General features: G+C 39.9%; 1 non-coding gene across 1 annotated transcript; it reads left to right on the top strand.

Moving 5' to 3' along the window:
- Positions 1–8,132: 8,132 nt before the first annotated feature.
- LOC148568208 (small nucleolar RNA R71) lies at positions 8,133–8,236 on the top strand. The gene has a single exon (XR_015882349.1). It is a non-coding gene; the product is annotated as a small nucleolar RNA R71 (small nucleolar RNA).
- Positions 8,237–10,205: the final 1,969 nt, after the last annotated feature.

Genomic DNA, 10,205 nt, shown 5'->3' with positions numbered 1-10,205 from the left:
TTAAGAGCCAACAATTTTAACATTTATAAACAACAATATAAAAAAATATGCACTGTTCAAGCATTCATTCAGAAAACAAAAAATATTGCCACCACATCAAAATAATTAAGCTAACTTCAAGATAGAACTCGAAACCATGCACTTCTTGTTCTTTTGCAATTAAAAACATTTTTTATTTAAGAAAGGTGAAGGATTCATAGGACATTCATAACTTTAAGGCATAGACACTAAACACTAATGATCATGTAATAAAGACACAAACATAGATAAAACATAAAGCATATGGAACGAAAAACAGAAAATAAAGAACAAGGAAATTAAAGAACGGGTCCACCTTAGTGATGGCGGCTTGTTCTTCCTCTTGAAGATCGTATGGAGTGCTTGAGCTCCTCAATGTCTCTTCCTTACCTTTGTTGTTCCTATCTCATGGCCTTTTGGTCTTCTCTTATTTCAAGGAGGATGATGGAGTGCTCTTGGTGCTCCATTCTTAGTTGTTCCATGTTGGAACTCAGTTCTCCTAAAGAGGTGTTGATTTACCCTCAATAGTTTTGTGGAGGAAAATGCATCCCTTGAGGCATCTCAGGGATTTCATGATGAGGAATTTCCTCATGCTCTTGTTGAGGTCCATGAGTGGGCTCTCTTGTTTGCTCCATCCTTTTCTTAGTGATGGGCTTTTTCTCATCAATGAGGGTGTCTTCCTCTATGACAATTCCAGCTGAACTACAGAGGTGACAAATGAGATGAGGGAAGGCTAACCTTGCCAAAGTAGAGGACTTTTCCACCACCTTGTAGAGTTCTAGGGATATGATCTCATGAACTTCTACTTCCTCTCCAATCATGATGCTATGGATCATGATAGCCCGGTCTATAGTAACTTCAGACCGATTTCTAGTAGGAATGATAGAGCGTTGGATGAACTCTAGCCATCCCCTAGCCATGGGCTTAAGGTCAAGCCTTCTTAGTTGAACCGACTTGCCTCTTGAGTCTCTCTTCCATTGAGCGCCTTCCACACAAATGTCCAAGAGAACATGGTCCAACCTTTGATCAAAGTTGACCCTTCTAGTGAAAGGGTGAGGATCTCCTTGCATCATTGGCAAGTTAAATGCTATCCTCACATTTTCCGGACTGAAATCCAAGTAATTTCCCCGAACCATTGTAAGCCAATTCTTTGGGTTCGGGTTCACACTTTGGTCATGATTCTTAGTGACCCATGCATTAGCATAGAACTCTTGAACCATTAAGATCCCGACTTGTTGAATGGGGTTGGTGAGAATTTCCCAACCTCTTCTTCGATTCTCATGTCGGATCTTTGGATATTCACTCTTTTTGAGCTTGAAAGGGACTTCGAGGATCACCTTTTTCTTGGCCACAACTTCATAGAAGTAGTATTGATGGACCTTTGAGATGAATCTCTCCATCTCCCATGACTCAGAGGTGAAAGCAATTGCCTTCCCTTTCCTCTTTCTAGAGGTTTCTCCGACCTTAGGTGCTATTAGTGGTTATGGAAAAACAAAAAGCAGGGCTTTTTTCCACACCAAACTTAAAATGTTTGCTCGTCCTCGAGCAATAGAAGAAAGGAAGGAGGAGAAGAAGCAGAAATGGAGGAGATGGAGATGTGTAGTGGGTTCGGCCAAGGGAAGGAAAAGTGTGTATGATGTGTGGAATTGAAGGTGGTAAGGAGGGGTATTTATAGGGTAAGGGAGAGAGGGTAGCCGTGTATGAGGGGCTGGGTTTGGGAGGGAAATAGTTTGAATTTGAATGGTAAGGTAGGTGGGGTTTATGATGGATGGATGTGAGTAGTGAAGAGAGTATGGAGAAGAGGGTAAGATTTGATAGGTGAAGGGTGTTTGGGAAGAGGTATTTAGGTGATTGGTGAAGGGTATATAGGGAAGAGTGTTATAGAAAGGTGTGAAGAGGAGAGAAGAAGAGGGGAGTAGGTGGGGATCCTGTGGGGTACACAGATCCTGAGGTGTCAAGCAAATTGAGTCCCTGCACCATTCTGGTGTTTAAACGCCCATTGTGTGCCAAATCTGGCGTTTAACGCCAGCTCTGTTACCTTTCCTGGCATTAAACGCCAGTCTGCTGCCCCTTTCTGGCTTTAAACGCCACTCTGTTGCCCATTTCTGGCGTTAAACACCAGCCAGATGCCCATTTCTGGCGTTTAACGCCAGCCAGATGCCAGACAACCTTTTTTGGCGCTAAACACCCAGAGTGCTGCCCATTTTGGCGTTTAACGCCCAGAATGCTGCCAGGATGGGCGTTAAACGCCCATTCTACTATCCTTACTGGCGTTTAAATGCCAGTAAGCTTGTCCTCCAGGGTGTGCTATTTTTGATGCTGTTTTGCGTTTTGCTTGAATTTAGTAGTTGTTTTTGTGACTTCGCATGATCATCAACCTAAAGAAGACATAAAATAACAATGAAAAATAAATAAATATAATTAAATAACATTGGGTTGCCTCCCAACAAGTGCTTCTTTAATGTCAATAGCTTGACAGTGAGCACTTATAGAACCTCACAGAGATTCAGAGCTTAGTGTTGGCCTCCCAACACCAAACTTAGAAGTTGAATGTGGGGGCTTTGTTTGACTCTGAATTGAGAGAAGCTTTTCATGCTTCCTCTCCATGGTTACAGAAGAAGATCCTTGAGCCTTAAACACAAGGTAGTCCTCATTCAATTGAAGAACTAACTCTCCTCTGTCCACATCAATCACAGCTTTTGCTGTGGCTAGGAAGGGTCTTCCAAGGATGATGGATTCATCCTCATCCTTCCCAGTGTCTAGGATTATGAAGTCTGCAGGGATATAAAAGCCTTCAATCTTCACTAAGACATCCTCTACAAGTCTATAAGCCTATTTTCTTGAATTGTCTGCCATCTCTAGTGAGATTCTTGCAGCTTGTACCTCAAAGATCCCTAGTTTCTCTATTACAGAGAGTGACATGACGTTTATACTTGACCCCAGGTCACGTAACAGCCCAGACCACCCGCTAGCACGATATTGTCTGCTTTGGCACACAAGGCCTCACGGTTTTGCCTTTGACGATAGGGATGATAGCCTAAGCCCCCCACACTCACTTGTCAAAATGCGTCATGCTAGGGAAAGGTATCCACACCCTTATAAGGCATGCTTCGTTCCCCTCTCCAACCGATGTGGGCCTTACAATCCACCCCCCTAAGGGAGTCCAGCGCCCTCGCTGGCACATCGATCCGGGTTCTGGCTCTGATACTATCTATAACAGCCCAGACCACCCGCTAGCACGATATTGTTCGCTTTGGCACACAAGGCCTCACGGTTTTGCCTTTGACGATAGGGATGATAGCCTAAGCCCCCCACACTCACTCGTCAAAATGCGTCATGCTAGGGAGAGGTATCCACACCCTTATAAGGCATGCTTCGTTCCCCTCTCCAACCGATGTGGGCCTTACAATAATGTAAGACCGGGTTAATTAATGGCTAATTAACCCATAAATGAGAATTTATTCTAGAAAGCCAAAAATGTTATTTTTATGGCTTAATATGATAGAGGATATTGAGACGAGAATTTCGGTACCAATTTTATAGAAATCGGACCAAGATTGGACCGAACAGGCCAAACCGGTCCAACCGGACCCAAAGTGGGCCCTTGGCCCAACATAACTAAACCCTAAAATCCTCATTTCAGGACTCTCTCCTCATTTGAGACACTAAACACGCTGAAATGGAGGCTATGGAGGGAAGAACACTCTCTCAAGTTCTTTCTCTCATTTGATCTTCAAACCACCATAACTTTTGATCTAGAGCTCCGATTGCCGCACCGTTTGTGGCCACGCGTTCACCGTGGAGATCTCTACAAAACCCATACAATCAATCTTGAGGTAAGACACGTTTTGCTCTTCGAAATTCCAGCCCTTGTTTTCGAGTTTCATGGATAAAATGTTGAGATTTTGGGCTCTTTGATGTTATAGGACCCAACTCTCTTGAAGGAGAAGGTTAATCTTGTCTCCTTGGACCTTGGGTGTGGTAAGATTCTCAACCCTAGTGTAATTTTTTGTTCTATGATGTTTGGGTATTGAGATGTTGTGTATGGGTATGATGATTGTGGCTTAGGTTATGTGTATGTGAATATTGGAGCTTGATTGGTGATTTTGGAAAGCTTGGGAGAGGGTTTTGTGTGATAAAATCTGTTCTTGGAGGTGTTGAGACCTTGAGAGCTTGTGGACAAGTGGTTTGGAAGTGCTCCGGTTGAGCTTGGGAAGTCGGCTAAGGTATGGTCTTGGTTTCTCGTATCTAATATGTAATGTGGTAGGAAATACTTAGGCTAGAGGCCCTAAGATAGGCATTGAATTGATGATGTTGTTGATTGGTTGAGATATATGATGTGATCATATATGTGATTATGAATATTGATGCCTTGGTTGTGTGATGTATGAGAAAATGCATGTTGTGATATATGCTTGATGAATGATTAAGGTTGAATTGGTGGGTGGTACCATGTTGATGGTGAGTATGATGATGATTATATATAATGATGGTTGATTGGAAATGGTATTATTGGAAATTGGGATGAGGAAGGATGTATGATATGATATTGTGTTTGTCCTTTAGCCATTTGATTGAGAAGTGTTAAAATGGTTGGATGTGGTTTTGGAAATTTTGGTAAAGTGTCAATGTGTGAGTTGAGGATGGCTTGATGTTGATTTTGGTACATTTTGATTGATTTCAAAGAAAAGGGATGAAATTGGCATGTTTTGATTGATTTTGAAAAGAGTTGAAAGTGACTTGTTTTGAAAATGGCACTTTGTGGTTTTGTATGAAAACATGGTTTTTAGGCATACTTTGATAGGACATAACTTCGACTACGGGTCTCTGTTTTGTGCCAAATCTGTTTAGAAATGAAATTGGATCCGGGATGTCCATGCCGTTCGAAGAACAGGTGAAAAACGATTTAAAATGAGAAAGTTATGTCCGTCGGAAGATTGGGGCTTGAATCTGTAAATTCTGCAGCTTTTAACTTAGAAAATTTTTTAGCAGAATGACCCTCCGCGCGTAGGTGCACTTGGCGCGTACGCGCCGTTCTTCGAGAAAGCACCATCCACGCGTGTGCGTGGTGTGCGCGGGCGCGTCGATGCGCTGCACCAAATGCCCAGCTATTTTCCCGAGAGTTGTGCCAGAGTTGTGCCAGTTTTGTGCCTGGGGCGCAAGAGCACCCACGCGTACGCGTGGCTGACGCTCGCGCGTCGTTTGGTTATTTTTCAACCTGCGCGTCCGCGTGTATGACCCTGGCGCGTCGATGAGATTTTGTGGCCATCCACGCGTGCGCGTGGAGTGCGCGTACGCGTGGCCCTGTTTTCATCCCAAAGTTGGTTTTTGAGTTTTAAAAGCCAAATTTCATACTTCTAAGCCTCCGATCTCACTACTTATGTCTTAAATCATTATAATAGGCCTAGCAATGAGGCAAGGGGCTAGTGAATATGGTAACTTGCGAGTGAAGCAAGGGAAAATGGATGATCATTGAGGATCAAAGATGATTATGTGAGATACGGAGGATGGCGGTGGAAGTGCTTGTTGTGCCATGGGCCGAAGGGCCGTAATTGTTAATGAATTGGCTGGTTATGGATTTAACCGTGAGCCGGATGGCTAGATTATTGTCGTGTTACGGTGGAACCATGATTATGGCTAAGTATAAATACATATATGCTGTTGAATGAATTGTTAATGTTTGCGCTTCCACCATCGGAGATGAGGGTTTCCCTGGGAGGAAGCAGTGGCTAGCCACCACGTGCTCCAGGTTGAGACTCGAAGCTCTTGTGACCCTATGTCGTAAGTGTGGCCGGGCACTGTGAAAGGCCTGGATGAGCTCGCCCCCGTAAATATTCACCAGTGAGGGTGATGGATATGGATCATGATTATGATCAAGTTTATGATGAGTATAACTCGAGTTGGGGATGCGCGACAGAGAGACAGTCCAATGGTTAGCTACCAGGACTTGTCGGGTTGGCTCTATAACCGACAGATGATATCATCAGCCACTAGGGACAGGCATTCATCATATGCATACTATATGAATTGTTTGAGATTGCCTATTTGACTGCATATTACTTGCTAATTGTCTAAATGCCTTATCTGTTCCTATTTGTAAATCTCTTGTCTGATATAACTGTGTTTGCTATATTATACTCCTGCTGGTGGTTGGGAGGTCTGAAGGAATTGGAAAGGGAAGTATTACTTAGACTGAAGGATCTTTAGTCAGTTGCCACTTACGGTTTAGCTTGTTTATAAGCTTTGATATTATCTGGAGGAAGTTCTAGGATTGCCTTCGGCTTTCCTCTATTATTATGTATTATATATGTGGAAGCTATTACAATGCTGGGGACCTCTGGTTCTCACCCATGCGGATTTTGTGGTTTTCAGATGCAGGACGTGAGGTTTCTCGCTGAGGCATGCTGGAGACTTCTGGATTAGCGAAGATCCTTTGTTCTCGGGACTCTGTTTTGGTTTATATATCTTGTTTAGATACTTTTATCTCCACTAAATAATACAAACTGTGATGACTCCTCTTATAGGAGATTTTTGGAGAATAGGGTTCTGTATTTGTGTCCCTTTGGGTTTCCTTTGGGGTTTCCTTATTTTATTATATGTATATATATATATATATATATATATTGCTATGCTCGGACCGGTTATCTTCGCATCCGGATTTGAGTTTTGATATTCCCGTTTTTGACACTCTTTTGTATATATATAATCTCGCGGTATCTTATCCCTGTTCATTACGTTATCGATCGGAGTGTTGCGCTTTCGAGTTGCGATTTTTGTTTACCCCCTTTTTCTACAAAGGCTCCTAGTTATAATCAATCATTCATACTACTATATGTACTAAATTTTTTTATTTTAGAGGTCGTAATACCTTGCCATCTCTGGATTATGACTTAAGCATAAGACTCTGTATGGTAGGGTGTTACAGGTCACACAGAGCCTTCTCAAAGGTCATGGTGCCTATGGTACAAGGTATTAAGAGCTTTCCAGGATCCTGTTTCTTCTGAGGTAATTTCAGTTGAACCAGATCATTCAGTTCATTGATGAGCAATGGAGGTTCATCCTCCCAAGTCTCATTACCAAATAACTTGGCATTCAGCTTCATGATTGCTCCTAGATACAGAGCTACTTGCTCTTCAATAATATCTTCATCCTCTTCAGAGGAATAATATTCATCAGAGCTCATGAATGGCAACAGTAAATCCAATGGAATCCCTATGGTCTCTGGACGAGCCTCAGATTCCTCTGGTTCCTCATGAGGGAACTGTATAGTGGCCAGTGGACATCCATTGAGGTCTTCCTCACTGGAAATCACTGCCTCTTCCTCCTCTCTAGGTTTGGCCATGTTGGACGTGTATATGGCCTTGCACTCTCTCTTTGGATTCTCTTCTGTATTGCTTGGGAGAGTACTTGGAGGGAGTTCAGTAACTCTTTTACTCAGCTGACCCACTTGTCCCTCCAAATTTCTAATGGAGGACCTTGTTTCAGTCATGAAACTGTGAGTGGTCTTACTTAGATCAGAGATTATGGTTGCTAAGTCAGAGAGGCTCTGCTTAGAATTCTCTGTCTGTTGCTAAGAAGATGATGGAAAAGGTTTGCTATTGCCAAACCGTGTTCTCCCACCATTATTATTATTGAAGCCTTGTTGAGGCTTCTGTTGATCCTTCCATGAGAAATTAGGATGATTCCTCCATGAAAGATTGTAAGTGTTTCCATAGGAATCTCCCATGTAATTCACTTCTTCCATTCCAGGATTCTCAGGGTCATAAGCTTCTCCTTCAGAGGAGGCTTCCTTAGTACTGCCAGATGCAGCTTGCATTCTTCTCAGACTCTGAGAAATCATATTGACTTGCTGAGTCAATATTTTATTCTGAGCCAATATGGCATTCAGAGTATCAATCTCAAGAACTCCTTTCTTCTGAGCCATCCCATTATTCACAGGATTTCTTTCAGAAGTATACATGAACTGGTTATTTGCAACCATTTCAATGAGTTCCTGGGCTTCTTCAGGCGTCTTTTTCAAATGAAGAGATCCACCAGCAGAGTTGTCCAATGACATCTTGGACAATTCAGACAGACCATTATAGAATATGCATATGATGCTCCATTCTGAAAGCATGCCAGAAGGACACCTTCTGATCAATTGCTTGTACCTTTCCCAAGCTTCATAGAGGGATTCGCCTTCCTTCTGTCTAAAGGTCTGGACTTTCACTCTAAGCTTACTCAATTTTTGCGATGGAAAGAACTTTGCCAAGAAGGCATTGACCAGCTTTTCTCAAGAGTTCAGGCTTTCTTTAGGTTGTGAGTCTAACCATGTCCTTGCTCTGTCTCTTACAGCAAAAGGGAAAAGCATGAGTCTATAGACCTCAGGGTCAACCCCATGGGTCTTAACAGTGTCACAGATTTGCAAGAATTCAGCTAAAAACTGATGAGGATCTTCCAATGGAAGTCCATGATACTTGCAGTTCTGCTGCATTAGAGAAACTAATTGAGGCTTAAGCTCAAAGTTGTTTGCTCCAATTGCAGGAATTGAGATGCTCCTTCCACAGAAGTCAGAAGAGGGTGCAATAAAGTCACCAAGCATCTTCCTTGCATCTCTATCATTGTTGTTAGGTTCGGCCATCTCTGCTTCTTTTTCGAAATTTTCTGTCAGGTTCTCTCCAGAGAGTTGTGTTTTTTCTTCCCTTAGCTTCCTCTTTAGAGTCCTTTCAGGTTCAGGATCAGCTTCAACAAAAATATTCTTATCCTTGTTCCTGCTCATATGAAAAAGAAGAGAACAGAGAAAAAGAGGAATCCTCTATGTCACAGTAAAGAGATTCTTTTATGTGAGTAGAAGAAGAGAAGAATGAAAATAGAGAAGAAGAGATGAAGAATTCAAACACAGAGAGGGAGAGAGGGTTCAAATTATAAGAAGAGAAGTGTTAGTAAATAAATAGAATAAATAGAAAGAGAAGAGAGAGAGAGTTTTCGAGAATAATTTAAAAATAAAGGAAAATATTTTTGTTTTTATTTTAAAATTTTGTTAGAATTCGAAAATTAAGAGAAGGAATAAAATTAAAATTAAAATTTTGAAATAATTAGTTAATTAAAAAGGATTTTGAAAAAGAAGTTAATGATTTTCGAAAATTAGAGAGAGGAAAGTAGTTAGATGGTTTTGAAAAAGATAAGAATTTTAAAATCAAACAAAAAGTTAAGTAGTTAATTGAAAAAGATTTGAAAATCAATTTTGAAAAGATAAGAGGTTAGAAAAGATTTTGAAATTAAGTTTTGAAAAAGATATGATTGAAATTTACTTTGAAAAAGATTTGAAAAAGAAATTTAAAAATATTTGATTTTCGAAATTAAAGTTGATTACTTGACTAATAAGAAACTACAAGATATGATTCTAGAATTTAAAGATTGAACCTTTCTTAATAGGCAAGTAACAACTTGAAATTTTTGAATCAAAACATGTAATGTTAATGAGATTTTCAAAAATTTGAAGTAAAATAAGAAGAAGATTTTGAAAATTAATTTGAATATTTTCGAAAATATTAAAAGAAAAATGAAAAAGATTTTGAAAATTTTTAAAAAGGAATTCGAAAATATTAAAAGAAAATTGAAAAAGATTTGATTTTGAAAAAGATTTGAAAAGATAGAATTTTTAAATTGAAATTTATGATCAAGATAATCACCAAGACTTATTTTTGAAATTTTTTTTTAAGAAAAGAAAAACATGGAAGACACCAAACTTAAAAATTTTTAATGTTAAGACACTAATAAATTGAAAATGCATATGAAAAACAAGAAAAGACACAAAACATGAAAAATTAAAGATTAAACAAAGAAAATCATCAAGAACAACTTGAAGATCATTAAGAACACGTGCATGGTTTTTTCGAAAATTTTTAGAAAAGGAAAATATGCAATTGACACCAAACTTAAAAATTGACACTAACTCAAACAAGAAACACAATATTTTTTGTTTTTATGATTTTATTAAATTTTTTTGTATTTTTTCGAAAATTCTTTTGGGAAAAACGAAAAAGAAGAAAAATTTTTTTTGTATTTTTCGAAAATAAGAAATAAAAAGCTTAAAAATAAAATAAAATTACCTAATCTGAGCAACAAGATGAACCGTTAGTTGTCCAAACTCGAACAATCCCCGGCAACGGCGCCAAAAAGTTGGTGCACAGAATCGTGATCACAAC

Source organism: Arachis ipaensis, chromosome B4 (genome assembly GCF_059453495.1).
Source record: "Arachis ipaensis isolate K30076 ecotype BB chromosome B4, ASM5945349v1, whole genome shotgun sequence".
Classification (NCBI taxonomy): Eukaryota; Viridiplantae; Streptophyta; class Magnoliopsida; order Fabales; family Fabaceae; genus Arachis; species Arachis ipaensis.
The sequence above is the reverse complement of the archived record's forward strand: the minus strand, read 5'-3'. Positions and strand labels throughout refer to the sequence as shown.